This window comes from Aquarana catesbeiana, linkage group LG05 (assembly GCF_042186555.1).
Source record: "Aquarana catesbeiana isolate 2022-GZ linkage group LG05, ASM4218655v1, whole genome shotgun sequence".
NCBI classification, from domain to species: Eukaryota; Metazoa; Chordata; class Amphibia; order Anura; family Ranidae; genus Aquarana; species Aquarana catesbeiana.
The window spans coordinates 275,200,667-275,228,032 of NC_133328.1; positions in this window are offsets into that span (position 1 = coordinate 275,200,667).

Genomic DNA, 27,366 nt, shown 5'->3' on the forward strand with positions numbered 1-27,366 from the left:
CCAGACGGATTTACTCTGAAGTTAGTCCATAGTTCCAGTCCCCTAATGCCTGTACCCACACAGTACCCCAAACAAATTGTTCCAAACAGAGCATTACTTACCCAGCCAACCTCTGCCTCTCTCAGAGAACATGCCCACCACTGGGTACAGGCCTGGACTTTCCCTTCTCCCTGGATTCCTTTCAGCCACTGGAGAGAAGACAGGATGACTGGGCTCACTCCGTCATGCTGTTGGGGATCTGGGCCGACTGCCCAGCATCCCTGGGGTATATAAGTGGGGACTGAAGTCACATCCACTTTTAGTAGGTGAAAATCCCACAGTGCTTGCAAAGCATGGCTGACATCCTCCTGTCTCAGTGTCGCACCATTTTCTGGGGTTGTGTCAGTGGAGACCAAAGTCCCATCCACTACCACAGGAACTCCCTCTTCTGTTAGTTGAGGGCAGAGGCTAGCAGCATTCTGCCCTGTTGCCAGCACTTCTGCTGGGGACTCCACATCCTCCGCTCTGGCTAGCTGTTGGGGCAGGAGGCTGGCTTCCTCCACTCCCAAACTGTGTAACTGCCATTGGGGAGGTGAGCCAGCTGCTTCCTTTTCCATTCCCTCATCTGGCTGTTGGGACGATATGTCTGTGGTACTGTTTCCCAGGTGCACGGATCTTTGCTGGGGAGGAAAGACTGCTTCCTCCACCCTGGCCAACTGTTGGGGAGGGACGACGAACACCTCCTCTCCCTTCTCCCCCTGTATCCTGATCTGCTGCTGGGAAGTGACCACCTCCTTTTCACCCTGAGCCTCTGGAACCGCCACAGATGTGGGGCAGAGGTCTTGGACCCTCTGTCTGGTGGCCAGCGCTTCAGCTGGGGAAGTTCCTTGTGACTCCACAGATACTGCTGTTGGTGCTGGGCAGAGCTCAGTGAAGTTTGGCCCTAATAACAGCTCTTCTTCTGCTGGAGGCTCACCAGGTTGTTCTTCCTCAGCAGAAAAGTCTATCAAATCCCCTGTCTCTGCAACTGGTGTCTGGGGATAAAGGTTCACCCTCTCCTGTCCGTGGAACTCAGAAGATGCTATCAGTGATGGGCAGAGGTTAGCAGAGCTCTGCCCTGTTGTCAGCACTTCAGCTTTGGGGATAGCGATCTCCAGATTTTCCACTGTCGATTCTCTGGCATTCCGCTGGACAGGCACATTCCTCCATCCAAGATCATCCAATGCAGAAACAGGTTCATCAAGGTCAGTCAGCACTTGCTCCATCTGCCATAAGACCTCCGCGTCCATAGCTGCAGGGGCAGGTTGGCAAAGCACACTGTTACTCTGCCACACTGTTGACTCTCCCGACACTCCTCTATTGAATCAAATTGCAGATCGCAACATCCGATGGTTCGGTCATCTGAGGCTTCGGGAATTGAACTACAGCAATGTGCTGTTCGAATCCAGTTGTGATAGCTCAGAACAAACACCAGGCAGGCTGTATGTAAGTTCAAACAGGAATCTCACTTTTTTTGGATGTACACAACACACTTTTATACACAGCAGTTAGAACACCCCGCCCCCAACAATCACTTTCCTATTGGTCAATTGTAAAGTACACTTTAGTCCTCAATTAGGTCCTCTTGGCCATGCAAATGAGGACTTGAAACAGGGTCAGCGGGGATTGGTCCGATAGCTTGAATAGGAGGACTGATTGTGTAATGACACAGAGAAGCCCCAGGGTGTAATTAAAGTACATAAACAAACAGTCAAACACAGAACAATGCCTTCCTTCCAGACCATTGAGCCGTCTGGAGGGGGTTAGCCTTAAAACAGGGCAGAAGACCCCCCCACTCTATAAATAGAATCAAAGGAGAAATACTTCAGTATTCCAAGCTTCATGACAATAGTGATAAAATTTACTTGGATGAACTGCTGAATATTCCCTTTGATTCAGCAGTAGATAATTCACACGCAAATCTCAAAAATTTTCTTTAGTAGGGCTTTCCATTTTGCCTGATCATTGCCCAGGATGGAGTTCAGCAATGTCTCCATGATCTTCATGAAGGGGATACCTTCATAAAAAGTTTGGGTTTGCCTCCCTTACCAGAAGACACCCTGCTACCTCCTTTATCATCGGTGAGACCTGCTCCAACTACTCCCAAACGGCTCTGGACCACTGTTCAGGGAAAGCAGAAGAAGGCCTTCTCCATACCGCAATGCTCTCAGGCATCCAGACGTCCTCCCTGATAACCAGAGCATCATCCATTGATTCCAGCCCTGGGCTTGATGGCCTCTTCCACTCTTTATGATTGGGACATCAGGTTTGGTTGTTTCCCTGTTCCCTGGATCCTCTTTTGTTTCTTTTTTTTTTGTTCTGTTGGTAATTACCGTATATACTTGAGTATAAGTCGACCCGAATATAAGCAGAGGCACCTAATTTTACCACAAAAAACTGGGAAAACGTATTGACTCGAGTATAAGCCTAGGGTGAGAATGCAGCAGCTACTGTAAGTGGAAAAGAGGGTCAAAAATGCCCATTTGCCGCCTCACTGTGCCCATTTTCAGCCTCCCTGTGCCCATTTTCAGCCTCACTATACCCATTGCAAGCCTCCGTGTGCCCATTGCATGCCTCACTATACCCATTGCAAGCCTCACTGTGCCCATTGCATGCCTCACTGTGCCCATTGCAAGCCTCACTGTGCCTATGTACCTTATAGAGAAGAGATTGTGAAAAGGGGAAGCTTTAGGGAAGTGTGTCTGTAGTAAGGACACCTTGACAACTAGGTAATCCTAGGAGCCTGAAAATGTAATAAAAGCCTTCAAAAAATTTTTTTTCATTATCCACTTTTTTTCTTACCAATTGCCACTGGACTGATCCAACCCCCAAAAGCTCCTGCCACCATGTCAGTATTGATGCAGAGGGAAGGAAAGCCATATTACACTGTACATTGCCCCCTCCGATTCACAGCAGGACTGTGTGTATAGATAGTCTGCACCGTCCATGCCATCCCGCCTCCTCCTTGTCCGTCCATGATGAGGAGGAGGCGGAGCTTTGTTACATTGGCTGTATGTATAGGAAGTCTGTGCCGCCCACGTCATCCCACCTCCTCCTCGTCCGTCCGTGCTGAGGAGGTGGAGGAGCTTTGTTACAGCGGACTTCCTATACACACAACCACTGTAACAAAGCTCCACCTCCTCCTCGTCACAGATGGATGAGGAGGAGGTGGGACGGCGTGGAGGGCGCAGACTTCCTATACACACAGCCACTGCAACAAAGCTCTGCCTCCTCCTCATCACAGACGGACGAGGAGGAGGCAGGACGGAGTGGACGGCGCAGACTTCCTATACACACAGCCCTCCTGTGAATCGGAGGGGACAATGTATGGCGTAATATGGCTTTCCTTCCCCCTGCATCAATACTGACACGGCGGCAGATAACCTGACTCGAGTATAAGTCGAGGGGGGCATTTTCAGCCCAAAAAAAATGTGCTGAAAAACTCGGCTTATACTCGAGTATATACGGTACATGCTTTTATTTTTTTCTGTACGCTACATACCTGCTGGAGAGCAGGTGGATCCTTCCTCCTTACATCAATCTGATGGGGGTTCCCATGTTTCCCCGCACTATCCTGGACTTCGGTCATGGACTCCTGGGACACAAATGCCTCTCACGCTTTGCACTGTTGTTTAATTTTTTTGTTTTTTTGGAGCCTTCCTGGGTCTTTCCTTTGATCTCAAGCTTTCATGTATGTTATCTCTGCAGTTTGTTATACATATATTCTTTTTACAGTATTGGGGCCTATACCTATGTGGAGCAGTTTTGTTCATTTCGTTCACTGCATTGATTAGCTACAGGAATGAAAACTTGATATGGTGTTAAAATGTATCTCCCATAATGTAAATGGTCTGAATTCCATCCAAAAGAGAAGGCTAGCCATTAAAGAATTTAGATTGTGTGGAGCGGATGTGGTCCTGGTCCAAGAGATACATTTTTAAGCTGGGGGTTCGATGAAATTTGCATCTAAATATTTCCCTACATCATTTTTGGCCACTAACCCGTCTGGTAAGGAGGGGTGTAGCTATCCTTACCAAAAAATCCTGCCTTTACGGGTCAAGGACAAATATATCGACCCTCATGGGAGTTTTGTCATCCTGGTCTGCGACTACATGTCCTCCTCTTTTACTCTGGTAAATGTTTACGCTCCCAACTCTAGGCAAATAGATTTTCTTGATGAGCTCCCCATACTTACTCAGCATTTTTCCCAACCTTTTATGATAATTGGAGGTGATTTTAATTTGGTCATGTCTCCCACTAGAGATAGACATATGCTATTTAAGGACACCCCATCACGGAAGGTCATATCCCAGGCAACTTCCTTCTGCAAGTGCATTCGATCCCATAGCCAATTGATGCCTGGAGAATTAAACATCCAACCCACAGACAATACACCTTTACTCTATGGACCACAAAATTTATTCTAGGTTAGATCTTTTTTTATTTCAGCCCCATTTCTGTCCCATATTGTAAAATATCTCTCCCATCACATGGTCTGATCACACCCCATTCTCCTTAGATATTATTTTACAGACTCCCACCTCTAAATCCTGCCATTGGTATCTTAATGATCGTCTCCTACACGCCTTCGCTACTAAGGAAAAATTGACCAAGGACCTGGGGGAGTTTTTCCAGTTAAATGTGGGTTCTGTACAGGGGGGCCTTGATGCTTTGGGAAGCACACAAGGCCTACTTATGAGAATTATGTATTGCAGAGGGCTCTCGACTGAAGAAAGATGGTGAGGGTCTTCGAGTGGTCTTGCTTGAAGCTTTGAAAATTGCGGAACGTAGGCTTGTGTGTAATCCCACGGTTGAAGGTCTCCGTAGGATTGTCTCACTACGTTACCAGTTGAAGACATTGGCATTAAATAATATGGCTAAGTCCTTGATGTGGGCTAAGCAAACATTCTATGATTTTTCTAACAAATCCCACAGAATGCTGGTTAATAGGCTCCGTCCTCGCACTATCCATTCCTTTCCAGATCTACTAATTCAAGCAGATGATTCCCCCACTCACTGTCCTCATACTATGACTAGGGTTTTTGGGGATTTTTATTGTAAACTTTATAACTGTCTTACCCCGGAACACCATTTTAGTTTTACACAAGAAAATATTGCATACCGGAGAACTGCTTAGGACCTCTCTTTTCCTAAACTGACCTCCTTGGACCTTGAAAAGCTCTGCTGTTACCTTTGAGGAACTCGCAAAAATTATCAAGGATCTCCCTCTTTATAAATCCCCAGGCCCAGATGGTCTTCCATCTCTCTATTACAAAACTTTTTTTATCTATATTGGTACCTTATATGTTAAAATTATTAGGTACACTACTCTGTTGAGCCTGGGAAGGATCCCTCCTTACCGGATAATTATAGGCCCATAGCCTTATTAAATTCTGACTACAAGATTTTCACTGAAATATTGGCCTCTAGATTGTCTCAGTTTATCCCTAAATTGGTAAATAGGGACCAGGTGGGTTTCGTATCCTCCAGGTATGTTGGAGACAATACGAGGTGCAAGATTGATCTGATAGACCTCTTGAACAAATTCCCTTACCTGGCCCTTATCCTTAGTCTAGACGCACAGAAGGCATTAAATAGGTTAAGTTGGCCTTATATGTTCTCCACCCTTGTATGTTTTGGATTTAAGGGTCCTATCCTTAAAGCCTTACAAGCTCTGTACTCTCATACCATTGCTCAAGTACAAATGGCCTCTTTTCTGTCGCCTCTCTTCCTTATTACAAATGGCACCAGGCAGGGTTGTCCCTTGTCTCTCCTGCTTTTCATTCTCTGCCTGGAGCTATTGGCTGAAGCCATCTGGACTCATCCGGATGTCAGTGGGGTTATGATGCGACAGAGGAAGTATACATTATTTGCAGATGATATCTTGTTAACATTGACTAATCCTCTTATATCACTCCCCTCTTTACTATTAAAATCCTTTGGAGCTATATCAGGATATAAGGTAAATGCCATTAAAACTAAAATGTTTCCCCTACATATATCTTCAGACCTCTTATAGCTCAATGCCAGCGTACATACCCTTACAAATGTTACTCTCACTCCCTTAAATATTTGGGTATTTAGCTAACTCCCTCATATTCTAAACTATATTCTGCCAACTACTCCCTTATTCCAAGAGATCTATCGCTCCCTTCATCAATGGGCCTCTTATCCTATATCCATGTTAGGCAGAATTAATGTCCTGAAGATGTTTGTGTTACCACGATTATTATACTTCTTTGAGACTTTACCTGTTGCTATACCTGCAAGTCAGCTCAAGGCTCTTTAGATGCTTTTTGAAATTCATATGGAACAATAGAGCCCATCGTATTGCAAGCTTGGTGGTTTTTTCTTTAAGGACACAGGGGCGACTGGGGGCTCCTGATATTGTAAAATATTATTATGCATCACACCTTTGAGCTGTCATGTTCTGGTCTAGTCAGTTGGCCCTGAACCGATGGTCAGAAATTAAACAGGGTTCCTTATATCCTGTACATCCCTGCTCTTGGGTGTGGTCCCCATCTCTACATACTGATCCCGTATTGAAACATATGCGTATTCCATCAATGTTATTTACCATGTCTATATGGCATAAGTGTGTTCAGAAGTACTCTCTCTCTTCATCGTGTCCTCCTTTATCCAATATTTTGCTCAGTCAGGTCCTGCCAGATAGCCTCTCCTTTCATCATATGTGGCCATGGATGCAGGTGTCTTTTTTTCAGTTGCAAAATTTGGTACATGCTGTTACTTGTAGGCTACAAACTTTTGCAACATTATAGGATAACTTTGATAGCCCCTACAACTCACTCTATTTCTACCTACAAGTCAAGCATTTTCCCAATCCATGTCTCTGTCTCTCACTTTAGATAAACCAACACTTTTTGAAAGTATGAGTGCTGATGGCCCACACCAATTACACCTGGTGTTCTCTATTTATCATATTCTCCATTACGCTACCCTGATTGCAGAAGATACACACTTTTAAATGCATAAGTGGAATACACTTCTGCAGCATCCCATTTCTCTCCAGATGTGGGCCAAAATCTGGACATCTACCTTTAAATCCTCCAAGTTTGTGGTGCAGAGGGAGACTAATGTAAAGATACTGATGTTTTGGTATAGGACCCCAGCGTGCATATATTACTTGGACCCTTCCCATTTAGCCATGCGTTGGTGATGTGGTCTGGAGAGAGGGACACACTTCCACATATTTTGGTTGTGTTCTCTTGTTTAGTTATTTTGGTCCAATGTGATGCTATTGCTTCAGAAGGTGATGGGTGTGCCCTTCCCTCTGGACCCTATTTATTATTTATTAGGGCTTCCCTTTCCGGGTATAGCTAAACCAGTTAGATGGCTAATTTCATATATCCTTCTGGCCGCCAAGAGGGCAATTCCATTGTCCTGGCTGTCTACTGCCCCCCTGTCTCAACCGCAATTATCACAACTCGTTAGAGTTACAAAGTCTCAGGTATGAATGGGGAGCAGGTGTGTTAAATTTTGTGTTATCACTCTCACTCTCTCATATTGGTCACTGGAAGTTCAACATGACACCTCATGGCAAAGAACTCTTTGAGGATCTGAAAAAAATAATTGTTGCTCTAAATAAAGATGGCCTAGGCAATAAGAAGATTGCCAAGACACTTGCATAAAAGGGAATCAACCCCAAGAGAAAACATAAAATGTTCACATATATATGCAAGTGATAATATAAATGTTTAGTCACTTCCTGCAGAAGTATGCTAGGGCCTATCGGCATTTTTTCTACTGAAGCGAGCTAATACCTTCCCTTATATAGGGAATGCGAATAGATCTTCATATAACTAAATATATTTAATCTAATTCAACATGCAGTCCGTATACAGATAAATACTCGGGAGAAGAAAATAGCTAGAGCTTCTAGTAATGCTTCAGGGGAATAAAGATACCAAAGGGTAGATAAGTAGACAATTCAGATCACATACATTCAAAGCTACTCATCAACTTTATAGCATTATTTGGCTGGCGAACTGAGTACCTAGTTGTTATGTAGGTGTGTAAATACACAATGTGACCACAGTAAAAACTATAAAACCAGATCAATACAGATATATATGTTCAGATATCTCTTTCATAGTATTATACCATGATATTAGTCTTATTGCATATACCTCCTTGAGTAATTAAAGGTTATTCAGATAAATTATTCCGCAGCTTTGCAATTATGTAGCTATGCAGATACAGGCAGAGCAATATATGCAGACAAATTCACTCTGGTTAATCAGAAACTCCAAGCTGTAAAGTAAAATTGGAGAGAAAAAAAAAAAGGGGGGTAAGGGGAGGAGGCAAACAGTCCGCTAATGTAAACTTATAGGCTCAGACAAGCTGGCACAGGTTGATACAGTCCTCCTCCAGACGTAAGATAGTTTTCCCCTTAAATATTTCTTCACCAGCTTACTGCCAGAGCAAGACATTGCATAAGTTTTCCTTTTTCACCAAATCGGCCTGAATAATTCTGATATTTCCCCAGCTTTGTCTTCTAAAAAAATTAAAAGGATAAACACCTGGGGCGTAGCCTGGGAAGCAATGGAGTAGGTAGCACATTGAGAGAGCTCTGCTGACCCAACATCCTGCTAACATCCTAGCCATCTGACACTTAACGCTGCATTTGGGGATAAAATCCATCTTCTCCCCTGCTTTTGGAGCCTGCTGCCTCGTTGGAATGCCACCCGGAGCCTCCGGACCGGTAATACTCCTAAGAAAGGCCTGCTGAGCGGCGGCCATCTTGCTGCACCCGGCGGCGGCCTGGATAGATATTTCGGACCTCCCCGGCAGCCTAGTACCAGCCCATCTACTAGAACCACCTCCGGACTGCCTAAGGCCCTAACTGCTGTGCACCCACGCTCTCAGTTGCCCCAGGACAGGCCATGGCTTCGGCCTACCTCCCAAAGCAGTGGCCATCTTGCTACACCCGTCGGTGGCCACAGGGTGTTCTCCTGGCTTTCCTGTTTGGGTTACACTCCGCTCCATCCTAGAGGGGCCTTCAGATTCTCTGCACCCGCAGCCTAGACATGCCCACAGCCTGCAACTATCCTGGAAGTGGAGCATGGCTCCAGCCTAACCGGAACAGCGGCCATCTTGCTCCACCTGGGGGGGGCCTGGAGATATCATTCCGGAGCAGCAAGGAGGCATGTCTCCACCGAAAAGGACCTCCGAGGCGGTGGCTAAGTTGGCAAAATACCGCCAACAAGACCCGCAGGCCTAGCATGGCGACGGCACGTGTTCAGCAACGGACCATTAAAGCGCAGACACAGCTAAGGTCTTGGATGCCATAGCGACACTGCAGGGGACACTCACCGCCAAAATAGATGAGGTCAAGATTGACATTTCCCTTGCTGCGTCAGGACTTATCTAAGGTAAAAGATAGGGTAACCGAGGGTGAGACATGCATTGGAGCAGCAGAGGATATCCTGCATCCCCTTAGCCACACCACGGAGGACCTGCAGCACCACCAACTACACGCTCACCAAGATGATATGGAGAATCGTTTAAGACGATGCAACCTCTGTTTCATTGGTTTACCTGAAAGGGCTGAAGGTACCAACCCTGCTGAATATTTGGAATCCCTCCTGATCCAACATTTTGGAAGAGAAGCCTTCTCAGTCATGTTCGCAGTGGAACGGGCGCACAACATACCAGCTAAACCTCCACTGGTGGGAGCCCCCCAGGACCTTCATTGCCAAGTTCCTCAACTTTAAAGATAGAGATAAAATCCTGCGGCTAAACAGAGAGAAAGGTAACATCACTCTGGGCAACGGTCATGTTGCAGTGTTCCCTGATGTGACGGGAGGGCCCGTGGAACTCAGAATCCCTTGGAAAGTAGGGGATGCCCTTGTTTCAGCTCCCCATACACCTCTTATGTCTAAGTCACCCTGTGCTATCCTGGCACAGGGTGAGTGAAAAAACATATCTTGGACTACTTAAAACGGGACAGTAATATTTGTCCACAATATCTCCCAGGATGTATGTAGAGACTATTCTTGGTTTGATTGATTCTGAACTAAACATGTTAATTGAATGAGCTGATCACATTGTCCTCTATACAATGTAGGAGACGGGCCGACTCCTATTGGAGCTCCTGCTATTGTGAGAAAATGTCCTGTGGTTGTACTTATGATAATTAACTCTGTTACTGTGTGAAGCTCGGTGACCACAAGTCTGGGCAAAAGGTCATGTCTCAGTCACCTGGGCTGTATAAAGGATTAGTTAACTAGCTCGTGTTAATTAGGTTACAGATGTATTGTTAGAGGAGGTTCCAACTGCATATAAAGTCTTGTAATTTTGATTCTAAATAAAAATAGTCCATGTTAGCATCTAAGCAAGTCTCGCCTTGTTTTGTGCTTGGGAGCAGTTGGAACATCTGATATCTCAGTCCAGACTGGGAGGAAGTGGTATACTGACGGAAGCACTCAAGTGGAGTGTGGGATGTTCCGTGACACCTGACTTCTCTAATGAAGTCCAAAGAAAGCGTGCACAGTTCCAAGATGTGCTATGTTGTTCCCGGCCAGACTGAGAGTGGAGGAGGATGGCAAGACCTTATTCTTTGAAGACCCGAAGGCAGCAGCACACTGGTTGGACCGGCGCGGATGCCCGGATGGATGATCGGATACACGGCTGGATACTGTGAGTACTGTTGCCATTGGCAGAAGATATCAGGCTCCATTTTTCTGCTAATTCTCCCCTTTGCTGTGGGGGGGGTAATTTCACCCCATCATTTATTTTTTCACACAAAAGATCAAAAGCCTCCCTCTCCTTCTGTTTTTACCCCCCCATCCTTATGACCCATGCATTACTGAATGTGAAACTGGAGATTCCCTCTCCTGAAGATAGAGGGTCCGTTACTCCTTCGATATCTCTGGCGGGGAGGGGGAAACCCTCAGCTTGCCGATATTCCTGTATACACAGCTTTGGACCTACAGATACTTGGACTACAGTGAGTATCACCCTGTGTATTGTACTGCCCCCACAGCGCATTTATGTAGACACTATGGGGCTCCGGCTCCAAATATCTAGCTCATGAGGATGCCTATATATTCTTACAGCGAGAGTCTTACTCAGACTGAGCAAGAGACACATAGGACATCCCTTGGGCCCTATCCATGCCTCACACAGTGAATAATCGCCCCCGTTTTGTATGCAACCCCTATTCTTTTCTTCTCTTTTTTATATTGAACTTTCCAGCTCGCAATACCCTAGGTACTGCACCTCCAGCCAACGTTGACAGCTGGATACTTACTCATGTAAAGATTGCTGGTTTAAGTACAACACCTCCAGTCAGTTTGGAAGGCTGGAAGAAAATCTGAACACAGGTTCATGGGTACAGTATGCTTTCACCAAGTTGGGGAGGTGAAAAGCTGGGAGGGAAGGAAAATGCCAGATCAGTAGATCAGAGCATTGGGAAATGTTGCACCGTTGTGCGCAAGTTATTGTGTTGGAAAAGGAACCCGAAATTATATGGTTATTGTGTGAATTGTAGAGATGTTCTTAAACTGAATAGGCAATATGTGTTAATAGGATACGCTACCCTGCCGGTATATGTACCCCCAGTAAGTCATAACCGAAGGGACAGATATTAAATTTATGACATGGAATGTGCGAGGTATGCGAGATAAAATTAAACGTACAGCTATACTAACATTTATTAAAAGACAAAAGGCAGATATTGTTGCACTGGTGGAGACACCTGTTACTAGGCATTTGCAGGCAGTGCTGAGGCGCCCCTGGGTGGGATGGGCATATCACAGTACCCATACAAACTTTTCCAGGGGAGTCACAGTGCTAGTGGCTAAATCCACTCCGTTTGAATTGATTACTCTGGAGACTGACCGGCAGGGTAGATATATCTTTATACATGCACTTGTTGGAGGAACCCCCTTGCTAATCATAGCCAGCTACATCCCCCCCCCCTTATAAATCGGATGTAGTTGCAGAGGGCCTATCGTTTATAGCGCAACACCCAACAATACCAGCAATTTGGATGGGAGACTTTAACAGGACAATGTCTCCATATCTAGACCGACCAACACAAATAGGGGATCCACTAAGTGCACCTATGCAGACCAGACTATCTCGCACCATGACAGAGTTTGCCCTAGTGGATGTGTGGAGGCACAACAACCCTACAACTAGAGCATATACATGCCATTCCACAAGCCATAATACCATGTCTAGAATAGACTTTGTACTGGTGTCCCAGGTTCTACTGCCTAAAGTCACGGGGTCAGGGATTGCACCAAGGATGTTATCAGATCATTCCCCATGTTGGGTGACAGTATCTCTGGGGAATGCCCCCTTATACGCACATGGAGATTGAACTCCCACTGGCTGTCGGCCCTTACAAACCATGACTCCATTGAAAGAGAGATTAAATACTTCCTGGATAGACCTAGAATCCCACCCTCCCTCAACACATTCTGGGATGACTTTGACTCGGTTAAATTGATGATAGGCAACTCCTATCCTCATATTGATTAGTGATTCCAAATTAATAATAACTACTGCAGTAGGGAACAGACACAAAAGATACGCTCAGCATCTTTCCAAATTACTGTTCTGCTTTATTATGACGCAATTGAAGGTTTTTATGCACATGATTACGTAGGTATCACATTAATATTACAATTGTACATTTATGGTAACAAGGGGAGTTACATGGGCAGGCTTATTCTAATCAGGACTTGAAAGAATGTAAACATTTACTGAAAACATTATTAGTGCTGTGTGCACAGTGAGGGCAATGTGCAATACATACAAAATACAATACAATTATATACAGAACTTACAAATTTCCATTACAACTTTAAGGAACAGGCCCTATGGATTCTTACCACCAGAATAAACAGACTCAAACAGTCATCCAATCTAATACTACAACTAACCACTGATAAGCTACAAGAGCTGGAAACAATTTATAACTCTAATCCCACCCCTGAAAACCTAGACAGGGTAAAATTACAGTCCTGCATGGTAACACAATTATGCACTGAAAAGGCCAAGCAAAGTATATTTTTCTGTAAACAAAGAGTTTATGAACAGGGGGAGAGGGCAGGCAGGTTATTAGCCTATCTAGCTCACATGGACGACAGGCCCCCGGTGGTAGTCTCCCTAAAAGAGACCGAGGGAAATAGTATTACAGACCCCTTCCAAGTAGCATCCCAGTTTGTACAATTCTATAAAAACCTATATAAATCCCGTACAACGTATACACAAATGGAACTTCAGGTGTACTTAAACACTATCCAATTCCCTAGATTAAAACCAGAACAAGTGAAATTACTAGATGCACCCATAACTACACAGGATATTGCTGATGTGATTGCCCAAATGACCAAGTCCAAAGCTCCTGGACTAGATGGACTACCCCTGGAGTTCTATGCAACATATTTGAAAACGCTCATACCTAAACTCAAGGATCTCTATCAATCCATATTTGACACAAATTCGCTCCCTTTATCCATGCAGGAGGCCCAAATAATTGTACTCCCTAATCCAGGCAAGGACCCCCATTACCCTGAGTCATATAGGCCTATATCACTCCTACAGGTGAATCTAAAGATACTAGCTAAAATACTGGCCAATCGATTGAACACAGTTATACCTACGTTAATACATTCTGACCAAACAGGCTTTATGCCAGGTAAAAACACTGCCATGAACATTAGGAGATTATATATGAACATATAGGCTCAACATGACAATTCCGGAACCAGGGTGGTGGTAGCACTGGACACTGCCAAAGCCTTTGATTCCATAGAATGGCCATATCTGTGGGAGTGACTACACAACTATGGCTTTGGTCCACAGTTTATGCAGTGGGTTAAGCTTCTTTACCAGACACCTAAAGCAAGGGTATTTGTTAATGGCTGGCTTTCAGAGCAATTCCCTCTGGAAAGGGATACAAGACAGGGATGCCCCCTGTCCCCCCTACTATACGCCCTGGCAGCGGAGCCACTGGCAATTGCCATCAGAGCAGACACTAATATAAAGGGACTGAGAAAAGGTCATACAGTAGATAAAATAGGTCTATATGCTGATGACACAATTTTGTATCTGGCAGACCAAGGACCTTCACTACAGGCCGTACTCGAAATTATTGAAAAAATGGGTAGCTACTCGGGATTGCATATTAACTGGGACAAATCTCAAATCCTCCCGCTGGACATCTTTCCCCCCCTAAAACAAACCCAACTCTTCCATTACCCAGATTATCCCAAATTAAGTACCTGGGGGTGAAGGTCACCAGGACTTTGAAGGACTACACCCACCTAAATGTTACAACCCTATTTGACCTGATAAAGTCCAAAACCCAGACATGGTCCAGGCTGCCATTGGGGGTGATGGGACATATAAATATAATAAAAATTATTTTGTTACCCAAAATACTATATATGGTTTGGCATGCTCCTCTCTATATCCTTTTAAAAGTCTTTAAACAAATGGAAGTCATTCTAAACTCATTTGTATGGGGTAATGGCAAACACAAACTGCCATGGCATGTTTTAAAGAACCCCACAGATAGGGGAGGAGCGTCCTTTCCTGATCTACAAGATTATTACTTGGCAACTCAACTCTCCCGTATATACCACTTTAATAAAGAAGAAATGCAACGTTATAGATCCCTAGTATGTAACAAACCAGGTCACCCAGCCTTTACCCCGCTTCAAGCTATCCTTAGAGGGAAACAAATTACTAAAAAACTCTCAAGATATAATATGGGAATGCTGCTTCATCATCAAAGAGTATGGGAAATCACGCTGAAAAAGCAAAACACTGGGAAAATTCACACCCACACCCCACTATGGTTTAACAAACATCTTCCAGAGTTAGAATACCTCTCAGACTCGACAGTATGGGCTACATATGGCATAATATACATCCATCAGGTGCTATATAACTCCAGACTCAAGCAGTTTCAAGTGCTTAAGGAAGAATATACACTCCCTAACCAGATGGCTTTTAAGTACTTGCAACTTCGCCATGCATTAAAAGCACAAATACCAAATATGGAAATAATGTCAGATTCTCCCCCAGTCCTGGATGTAATACTGGGAGAGGAACCCTCTAAACTTATATCAACTCTCTATCTAAAGATTAGAAACCGTAGGTCAAATGCTATTGCACAAAAGGCAAAAATGGAATGGGAAAAAGACATAGGTCCCATAGGGGAGGAAGACTGGGATGAAATCATGGAAGGGACCAGATTGACATCCCCTAAGTTATCAGACAGACTGACACATATATACATTATACACAAAGCTTACTTGACTCCCCTCAAAAAGGCAAAATTTTCTGTACATATGACCCGTCATGTTAATTGTGTCAAGCAGCACCAGGTATGTTCTTCCATCTCATATAGAGCTGCCCAAGCATTCAGACATATTGGACGCAGATTGTCCAATTCTTACATGACAATATGGGATCCCAAGTGGTATTGGACCCCAAATTATGTCTTCTGGGACTTCTGCCAGATGTAGAAATTGACAAATACCAAGCTACATTTCTAAATGAAACTCTGTTTATGGCGCGTAAGGGCATAGCCAAGGTATGGATGCAGGCTCAGCCTCCCTCCATACGCCAATGGAAGAGGGATGTTAATGATGCACCGCCATTTAAAAAGTTAGTCTATGCCCATAGAAAATGTGCACATAAGTACTGAAAGGTGTTGGATAGATGGTTAGAGGATGGAGAAACATGTGCTTAAAAACACCTCAATGCCTCGCAGACAGACCTACTTAGATAAAAGTAGAAGATGACTGTCCTAACAGAGGTCTAAACCATCTAAATCTTAATAAGAAATATATTGGTAGTAGAATGACATGAAGTCTTTTATATACTGGATGTATACACCATCATAATCTTGTACCTTAACATGTATGTATGTATGAAGAATCTCGCACAAAATTACTGTTAAAATGTACTGTTTATTATCTCACATAAGTAACTACATTGTAAAAGGACTTTCATTCAAATAAAGTTGGCTTTTTCCAATTAAAAAAAAAAAAGAATAAACACCTCATAGAACAGTTTCCCCGGGACAATATACAGCAGTCTCTGTCAATCATTAATTATTCTTCCTCTTTGGTTTCCATGTAGGTCAAGCAAATAATACAGGTGAAAAAGCAAACCGCAGATGGATATACAGGCAAAAAGTTCTGGCAGATGTTCAGATGTTTCATAAATTGCACCAAAACATAATCTTACTGCATATATTTCTTCAAATGATAAAGTTTTATACTAATGCAAGATAGGCAGTTTGCAAATATGCGGCTGTCCTGGTATATAAATAAGTATTGTGCACTTATTGTATAGAATCACAAGCAGGGCTTTTTTTCAAGGGCAACTTGGTGGAACTCAGTTCCACCACCTCTGGCTCAGACCCTTTGGTGCCTGCTCACCACAATTACTTGTAAACACAGAAGTCTGGTTTCTGTGTTTACAAGTGACAGCTCTGCACTCTGTGTGTAATGCAATCCTGATATTTAATGCCCCTTTAAGACCCTTCTACTGTTTGTGAAATATGACCACACCCACTGTGATTTGAAGGGGGTGTGTGGGGGAAGGGTTTAGGGGGGGTCATGGTTGAGTTCCAGCACCTATTGTTTGAGAAAAAAAGCCCTGATCACAAGTCTTTTTGCACATATTCCTTCAGATAATGAAAAGTTATGCAGGTGCCACAGGTAGATAGTAAGCAATTAAGCAGTTATACAGCTATGTGGCTATGCAAGTAGAAGCTGAAATATATGTGGATAAGTTCAAACAGCTAAGCTAGTAGGGGAATTCAGGAATAAGTAAAAAAAGCAAGCAGACAGTCCAAGATGCAAGCTGGTGGGTTTTAAGGCAAGCTATAGCACATTCAATCAAGGTAACACAGCAGATATTACTTTAGTTTTCCCTTCCTTTTCCACCACCTCTAAATCTCAGTGCCATGTATCTCCTACCCGCTCTTCAGTCCTGCAGACTGGCTGGTACGGCTACAGAGATGTCCACAAAGAGCTCCGACTGTCCCTCTCACCTCCGTGTGTTGCCAAAAGTTCCATTGAGGGATATCAGTGGGTGGGCTATGACACAGATATTCCCCTCGCTCGTAGTTTACTTTCCATCTCTGTCCGGCACCAGGTCCTCCTCCAGGCAGCATCCACTCCCATCCCCTCACACAGGCTCCTTACACAGGCTCTCTCCCCCCCTGCCTCTCACGCTGTGGGTAAGCAGAGCTGCTGCACCCGACCCCTTCTCCTCTCCGCTTTCCGCTCTCCTCACACAGGCTCTCTCACCCTCCACCTCTTACGCTGTGGGTGAGCAGCAACTGCTGCCTCCAGCCACTTCTCCTCTCTTCTCCTCTCCTCTCCGCTCTCCACTCTGCGCGCCAAATGCTTCCGAATGACGGCTCTCGATTTTGAGATCAGGGCGAGGCAATTGGGAGGCTGAAGTCCGGAGTCTAGATAAGGATCAGGCACAGGCACAGGCACTCAGTAGGTGGTTCCAGGGTTACCAGAATATAGGGGATATGAACCGGCCTCACTTGGAGAGTTTTACCTCTCTCAACATGTTTGCTCAGGGGGGCACCTGGAGCTCACAGCCTCACACTGCTACTTGGTGCTATGTTATAACTCCTCCCCCCACTTCATACAAGTGTGTCTTGCCTACAGTCAAGCATGGTGGTGGGAGTGTCATGGTCTTGGGCTGCATGAGTGCTGGGGAGCTACAGTTCATTGAGGGAACCATGAATGCCAACATGTACTGTGACATACTGAAGCAGAGCATGATCCCCTCCCTACGGAGACTGGGCCACAGGGTAGTATTCCAACATAACGACCCCAAACACACCTCCAAGACGACCACTGCCTTGCTAAAGAAGCTGAGGGTAAAGGTGATGGACTGGCCAAGAATATCTCCAGATCCAAACCCTATTGAGCATCTGTGGGGCATCTTCAAATGGAAGGTAGAGGAGTGCAAGGTCTCTAACATCCACCATCTCCGTGATGTTGTCATGGAGGAGTGGAAGAGGACTCCAGTGGCAACCTGCGAAGCTCTGGTGAACTCCATGCCCAAGAGGGTTAAGGCAGTGCTGGAAAACAATGGTCTCCACACAAAATATTGACACTTTGGGCCCAATTTGGACATTTTCACTTAGAGGTGTATTCACTTTTTGCTAGCGGTTTAAACATTATTGGCTGTGTGTTAAGTTATTTTGAGGGAACAGCAAATTTACACTGTTATACAAGCTGTACACTCACTACTTTACATTATAGCAAAGTGTAATTTCTTCAGTGTTGTCACATGAAAAGCTATAATAAAATATTTACAAAAATGTTAGGGGTGTACTCACTTTTGTGAGATACTGTAACTGTGTAAAGATATAGACTAGGGATGAGCCGAACACCCCTGGTTCGGTTCGCACCAGAACCTGCGAACGGACCGAAAATTTGCACGAACGTTAGAACCCCATTGACGTCTATGGGACTTGAATGTTCAAAATCAAAAGTGCTAATTTTAAAGACTAATTTGCATGGTATTGTCCTAAAAAGGGTTTGGGGACCCGGGTCCTGCCCCAAGGGTCATATATCAATGCAAAAAAAAGTTTTAAAAACGGTCGTTTTTTCGGGAGCAGTGATTTTAATGATGCTTAAAGTAAAAAAAAAAAGTGAAATATTCCTTTAAATATTGTACCTGGGGGTGTCTATAGTATGCCTGTAAAGTGGCGCGTGTTTCCCGTGCTTAGGACAGTCCCTGCACAAAATGACAATTTTAAAGTAATAAAAGTCATTTAAAACTGCTTGCGGCTTTAATGTAATGTCGGGTCCTGGCAATATGGATGAAAATCAGTGAGACAAATGGTATGGGTACCCCCCAGTCCATTACCAGGCCCTTTGGGTCTTGTATGGATATTAAGGGGAACCCCGCACCCAAATTAAAAAAAGGAAAGGTGTGGGGCCACCAGGCCCTATATACTCTGAACAGCAGTTTACAGGCGATGCAAATAAGACAGGGACTGTATGTTTGTTGTCAAGTAGAATCTGTTTTTGAACTGGTACATTTTTAATGTGTTTAGCTCCAGCAAAAAAATCTATTTTAAGCTTTTTGGAAAACATAGGGAAGGGTTATCACCCCTGTGACATTTGTTTTGCTGTCTGTGCTCCTCTTCAGAAGATTTCACCTCACTTTTTGTCCCAATGACAAATGTTTTTAGACAATTTGGGTTTTTTAGTGAAACAAGGATTGGTGATAAAGCATCAGTGGAAAGGAAAAACGTTTTTCCCATATTAACTCTTACAGGAGTAGGAGTCATTTGTAAGTTGCATGTTTGAAAGTAGGGGCCTGCCCTATATACTCAGCAGAAATTTGGGACTTAGGTGTTGGTGTTGCCACAACACTGTAAGCCCTCACAGGGCCCTGCTGTGAAATATTAGATCAAGAATTGTAATTACATGCCCTTGTTGAACAGGGGCAGAAAAATTGAGCCTTTGGTGATGGTGTTGGTGGTGCTGGTGTCACAACACTGTAAGTCCTCACAGTTAATCTTGGTGGGCGCTGGAACGGACTCTGCTGTGAAATATTATATCAAGAATTGTAATTACATGCCCCTGTTGAACAGAGGCAGAAAAATTGGGCCTTTGGTGGTGGTGGTGGTGGTGCTGGTGCCACAACACTGTAGGTCCTCACAGTTACTCTTGGTGGGCGCAAAAACGGGCCCTGCTGTGAAATATTAGATCAAGAATTCCAATTACATGTCCCTGTTGAACAGGGGCAGAAAAATTGGGCCTTAGGCACTGGGGCTGGTGCCACAACACTGCAACCCCTCATAGATACTCTAGTTGGAGTGCAGGAACTAGCCCTGCTGCAAAGAATTGCATCAAAAATTGTAATTACACGCCCCTGTTAAACAGGGGCTGAAAAATTGGGCCTTAGGCACTGGTGCTGGTGCCACAACACTGCAACCCCTCGCAGATACTCTAGTTGGAGCCCAGGAACTAGTCCTGCTGCAAAAAATTGCATCAAAAATTGGAATTACATGCCCCTGTTAAACAGGGGCAGAAAAATTGCGCCTTAGGCACTGGTGGTGGCGCCCATAACCAAAAATGTTCTTACAAGCTATCAGCATGATCATTGAGGAGGAAGAGGATAATTACTCAGCATAACAGGATAGTCACTCAGCATCAGCATAGGCAGTCTTTGAAGGGATCTGACATTTCAAAAAAAATTATTCGGTTACATCAGCATCAGGTGCTTGGTAGCTGGTGGTGATCCAAGACTGATTCATTTTTATGAAGGTCAGTCAATAGACCGAGTCGGTGGACAGACGCACCCTGTGATCAGTTACAAAGCCTCCAGCAGCACTGAATGTGCGTTCCGAAAGAACGCTGAATGCAGGACAGGCCAGTAGCTCAATTGCATACTGTGCAAGCTCTGGCCAGTGATCCATCCTCAAGACCCAGTAACCCAGAGGATTTTCAGTGGGAAAGGTGTCCAAGTCAGATCTTGCCCCTAGGTATTCCTGCACCATGTAAAACAGACGCTGGCGATGGTTGCTGGAACTGATCATACCTTGGGGCTGCGGACTAAAAAATTGTCTGAACACATCGGTCAGACGGCCACCTTCTCCACCGCTCCTTCTTTGACTGACCGAAGCCTCAGCAACACGTTGTCCAGGAACAGGAGTTTGTAACCTCCCAGTCTCTGGGAATGCGCTGCACAGACCTTTCTGCAAGGCCTCCCCAAGATGTTTCATCTTCTGCTCCCTGTGCAATGGCAAGATAAGGTCCGCAACCTTACCCTTGTAACGTGGATCAAGGAGCCAGTATTGATCCCTCTCCTTGATACACGAATACGAGGATCCTTCCGCAGGCTTTGCAGGATCAGGGAGGCCATGCAGCGTAGGTTTGCTGAGGCATTCGGTCCGGAGTCCTCTGGGTCACTAAGGACAACATGATCCGCAGCCACCTCCTCCCAGCCACGTACACGTCCATCGGTTTCTAGGGACTGTAAATGATCCCTCAAAGACTGCTGCTAATGCTGAGTGCCAAGCTCCACCTCCATGCTGACACAATCCTACTCCTCTTCCTCCTCCTCGCCCTCTTCCTGTGTGATCGGCGAGCACACAGGAACACTGTTTGGATAAAGGGGGCCTTGAGAGCTAAGGAAGTCCTCCTCTTCCTGCCTCTGTTCTGCCTCAAGTGCCTGTCCATTATTCCATGCAGTGTGTGCTCCAACAGGTGGACAAGGGGGACAGTGTCACTGATGCATGCACTGTCACTGTTCACCATCCTCGTGGCCTCCTCAAATGGTGACAGGACAGTGCATGCATCCCTAATCATGGCCCACTGGCGTGGGGGAAAAAAAAAAAGCTCCCCTGACCCTGTCCTGGTACCATAGTTGCACAGGTACTCATTGATGGCCCTCTGCTGCATGTTCTTGGGCAGTTCTTGGGCAGGTTAAATTCCTTTTGAAGGTCTGCCAGCCGAGCACTGGCATTATATGACCAGCAGAAATGCACACAAACTTTCCTGGCCTGCCTCAGGACATCCTGTTAGCCTGGGTTCCTGCCCAAGAACCACTGCACCACCAAGTTAAGGACGTGAGCCAAACAGGGCACATGGGTCAGTTGTCCCTGTCGGAGGGTGGAGAGGAGGTTGGTGCCATTGTCGCAAACCACCATTCCTGCCTTAAGTTGGCGTGGCGTCAACCACCTCTGAACCTGCCCCTGCAGAGCTGACAGAACCTCTGCCCTGTCCCCCAAGCACACCAGCTCAAGCACCGCATGGCATCTTTTGGCCTGCTTACTTGCGTAGCCCCTTGAACGCCTACGGAGCACCGCTGGTTGAGAGGACAAAGCACAGGAAGAGGCCATGGAGGAAGAAGAAGAGGAGGGGGTGGAGGAGAGAGGTGTGTCAGAATCACCAGTAGTGGCGGGGGCGTGGTTTTGACATGCTGCAGTGAGGACGCGTCTCTCCCGAGTTCCGGCGCCGACACCAGGTTTACAGCACTCGTTTTATCTTTCACCACCATCCTTTCTTTAACTAAGATGAAGAAGAGGTCTGGCAAGCCCCTACCTAAAAAGGGACCCTCAACCGGCTCAATTAAGCGATTTCTTGCTGTAGACCCAGACGATCCAGGGGACATGGATGGCCTAGGCCGCTCGCCTCATGGCGTGAGCTCCGGCGCAAGCCCCGCCCCTCGGCACAGACCCGAACGTAGGCATTGCTCGCCACCATCTTCAGCCTGCACGGAGGAGGAAGAAATCACATCCAGACATTCTGGAGTCGCGGCCCTGGTGAGTGACTTACCCACTAAAACGGAACTTGCCTCCATGTTATTGAGCTTAGAGCGAGCCATTAAGAAAGATGTCTCCGCTGTACGCTCCAATCTCTCCCAAGTACTGGAGCGAGTGGAGGAGACAGAGCAACGCTTGGATCGCCACGCGGTGGCCATAAGAAACCTGTAATCCACCACCCGCACACTTGCAATAGCACATAGAATGGCTTTGTATAAAATCGAAGATCAGGAAAATCATAACAGGCGTAATAATATTCACATCAGAGGATTGCCTGAAGCGACTGGGGATGAAGATCTCCTCCCATCCATCCGCGGGATCTTTAATGGCATGTTGGGCCAGGCCGCTGACTACCCTCTAAAAATTGATCGCGTCTACAGGGCCCTTAGACCCCGCAACCTCTCTTCAGACACCCCCGCGATGCCATCTGTTGAGTTCACTATTATGAAGAAAAAGAACTTATTATGAAAAAAGCCAAGGAAGCTGCATCATTGGACTTCGATGGCGCCATTTTATCTTTTTACCCGGACCTGGCCAGGGAAACCTTGGAACGGCGCAGGGCCCTGCGTCCCCTGACGGAGAAGCTGCAAGCTGCTTCTATCAAATACAGGTGGGGCTTCCCAACGGCGTTAATCGCAAATAGGGATGATAAGACGGCGATCTTACGGTTCCCAGAGGACCTTAAGAAGTTTTGCATGGACATTAACATATCACTGCCTGAACTACCCGGCTGGCAGGAGGCTATCCCGGCCTTGCCCAACAACTCAGAACCCAGATGGCAGAAAGTGGACCGCAAGCACCAAGCCTCCCCCGCCGGGAGCTCACCCCCGGGGGAATAGTTTCTAACCAAAATGGCCTTGTCTACTCCATTCATTCCACCTGAGTGTACCGGAACATTGTGGCCCACAAGTATCCCCCCCTTTTTTCTTTATAGCCTACTATTGTTTGACTTTTTTTTTTTTTTTTCATTTTTCAGCCTCTACCCTGCGTTCCTGGCTGGGGGTATAGACCTTGATACATCTCATCATGCCGTTAGGGCTGTATAAGATGGTGGACATGCTTTGATCCTAACATCATTTTTTCTTTTTTCTTTTTCTATGGTCTGTTATTTTAGTTATTTTGATTATTTTAGACCATTCTATGTTTTAAGGTTTTGCTATTTAAAGTTGATACTTATAGGTCTTAAGCCAAGTGTTGCCCTCTGAGTATCTGTTACAATATTCACATAATATATTGAGTGCTTTTTACTAGCAATACTTTTTTCAGGTGTGGTGCCGGGGTCGGAGCTTCGGGACGATGCACACGCCAATTTAGCGTCCGCGTTTGGATGCCTGGGACTCCTTACTCCCCCAACATAGGGTGCGGCATGGCCCCATGCCCTCATGATCCTGGTCGTGTGGGTGTTGGGCGTCGCTTGCACCCTTTCCAAGCACGGCAGTTTACTGCGTGCACATGTTGACCGCCTTTTTTCGTGGTCGCTTTTTTCTACAAATCAGTGTTGTTCCTTTTTTTTCCTCTTTTTCCTGCTTTTTCTCTTTTTCTTTACTAATCTCTTCACTCTTTTCCTTCCCTCCCCCCTCCCACTCCTATCCCTCTCCTAAACTTTTTTTCCCCACCTCAGGTCCATTTCACTGAGAAGATTTGTCAACTGAATCCTCCTCCTTCTCCCCATGGGAACGGTATAACTTATTTCATTTAATGTACGGGGTCTTTATGCTTCAGGGAAAAGACATAATTTATATAGAGAGCTGAGCCGCCTGCATGGAGATATTATTTTTCTGCAGGAGACTCACCTCACACATACCACTACTGTAAAGTTATTTTCCAAAAGGTACCCTACTTGGTATTATAGTCTTTCTGATGTACATAAAGCAAAAGGTGTGCCATTGGGCTTAGCTGTAATACGGCGTTTAAAATGGATAGGATGTTATGTGACCCCATGGGCCGTTTTCTGTTCCTTAAAGGCAGCCTGGGTAGTATGCCATGCACTTTGGCAAATCTCTATGCTCCTAATAGAGATCAGGCAGGATTCTTGACCACCACCTTGAAAAAGCTGAGGGATTTCGCCCAAGGATGCATTCTCCTAGCTGGAGATTTTAATGTTCCTTTGGAACCATGCATAGACACGTCTAAAGGGAGATCCAGTATTTCACATAGTCGTTTGTCATTTATACGTAAGCGATTACACGACTCCCAACTGATGGATGTTTGGAGGATTATGCATCCGGGGGCGAAGGACTACACCCATTTCTCCCAGGTTCATCACACTTACTCTAGGCTCGATTATTTCTTTATAGATCATCACCACCTTTCCCTACTCAACAACACTCGCATAGAATCCTCGCCCTTATCTGACCATTCCCCAATTTCGCTTGAGCTAAAAATCCCGTCATTACCCCTGAGGGCCACTAATTGGAAGCTTAACGAATCCCTTATAACTGAGGACATAGATAGAAAACAAATAGCAGATGACTTGGCATTTTACTTTAAGGAAAACACCCACTCAGACATATCACCGGGAATACTTTGGGAAGCCCATAAGGCCCATATAAGAGGTAAACTAATGGAATTGGGAGCCCGGAAAAAAAGAGAACGCTTATTCCAACAAACTCAGCTACTCAGGGAAATTGAGGCCCTGGAGATACAACATAAAGCGAGCTTAACACAAGTCATACTCACTACTTTGACTGCAAAAAGGGAGGAGCTGAAAGCCCTATTTCACACTGATTAGAAACATCAAGCACGCATAGTAGCACAACGCTTCTATGAATGGGGAAACAAACCGAGTAGGCTCCTAGCCCAGTCACTGCAGCAGAAGAAATCTGCATCTTTTATAGCAAAAATAAAAAGTTCCTCAGATACTCTGCTATATGATACCCCTGCCATAGCGAGAGAGTTCACAGAATTTTACCAACACCTATATCATGTCCAAAACACTATACCAGATCAGACCACGAAAGCTACTCTCATTAGAAACTACTTAGAAAAAGCCAATTTACCTAAACTGTCACCTGAATCCTTGGCTAATCTAGAGGGAGAGATCACTGTTTCTGAATTACGTGTTGCATTGAAAGATATGGCTACTGGCAAGGCTCCTGGCCCTGACGGGTTTACGGTAGCTTATTACAGAGCATTTGCAGACATTTTATTACCTCACTTATCTTGCTATGCCAACATTACTTCTAATGGTGGTATCCTCCGACCCGAGACTATACATGCGCATATTACCATAATCCCTAAAGCGGGAAAGACCCAACCAATTGCGGAAGCTATCGGCCTATCTCATTACTGAACATAGATGCTAAATCGTATGCCAAAACGATTGCAAATAGACTTCTCCCCCTGCTCCCTCATTGGGTATCTAATGAACAAACTGGCTTCATCCCCGGTAGGGAGGCTAGGGACAATTCCCTACGTACCCTCTCCTTAATGGCACAGGTCCGTGGATCCTCCCAGTCCACCCTGTTACTATCTACAGATGCCGAAAAGGCGTTCGACAGGGTGGACTGGGACTACTTTCAGCATAGGCTCTTCCCTTTTGTCATGGATTGCCACCCTCTATAATCATCCTACTGCGCAGTTGCGCATAAATGGCACTCTCAGTGACTCATTCACACTATATAATGGCACTCGACAGGGATGTCCTCTTTCACCTATTTTGTTTGCCCTCTCTTTGGAACCATTTTTATCAACAGTGTGACAGAACCCCTCTATACATGGTATACCTATAAGTGACTTTGAACATAAATACGCTGCATATGCAGATGACATTCTATTTTACATACAACAACCCTTGATTTCCCTACCTAACCTTATGTCTGAGTTCTCGTCGTTTAGCGCTATATCCAATTTTAAAATTAATATGTCAAAATCTGAAATCCTCAATGTCTCAGTCCCAGCCCAGAATGTAGAACACTTACAACAGTCCTTCCCTTTCTGCTGGCAGACTGATAAAATGAAATATCTAGGTATATATCTCACTCTGAACCTGTCAGCCCTTTTTCGTCATAACTTTCTGCCTTTATTAAACAGATTAAATCAGATTTACAGAAGTGGTCTCAAATAGCTCATACGTGGCTAGGGAGAATTGGTGTTGTAAAGATGAATATACTACCCAGGTTGCTTTTCCTATTCCAAATGATACCTTTTGGCATACCGGTAGGCTTTTTCACGATTATAAGTTCCTTAATTAGTCGATATGTCTGGAACAGAAAGCGACCTAGACTTGCTAGATCCCTTCTCACTAGACCTAAAAGGGATGGGGGCTTAGCCCTCCCAGATTTGAAAAGATATTTTTTGGCAATTGTATTGAGTAGAATCTCTGACTGGAAATACCATAAAAATTCCAAGCTGTGGGTAAACCTGGAATATGAACTTAGTGGCTCTGATCTTTTCACACAAATATGGATACCCAAGAGATACAGGAGTATTTCTTCAACAGTATCTCCACTCACACGCTCTACCCTGATGGTATGGGATTCATTATGCAAAACACATAAATGGTCATACAACTCACCACTTTTACCTCTAACTGGCCACAATTATTTCCCACCGGGGAACATGGATCCCAAGACACACTCATGGTCTTTTGGATCATTTTCCCAACTGCATCACGTAACCACCCCAACGGGTATTTTGCCACTAAATAAAATTGCACATCTTTCTACAGTGACGCCCATGGTCCATTGGAAGTATCGCCAACTGGCAACTTTTGTCCATTCTCTCCCAAAACCTCTACGGTCCATCTTGGAATTGACACCCCTTGAATTAGCTTTCAATGAAGATCAACCTGTGGAGAAACCCGTTTCTTACTTCTACCAAGCCTTGCACAGTTTAGCCCCCTCAAGAGATCCGAGTTTGCTTAATAACTGGGAAAAAGATCTACAAAAAGAATTACTACCGGAACAAAAAGCTACTATTCTCACAATAACCCATGCCTCTTCTGGAGCATCTAAAGCGGCAGAGGTGAATTATAAAGTTGCTCACGAGATGGCATTATACCCCTGTCATGCTACATAAAACCTTTCCTCAAACATCACCCCTGT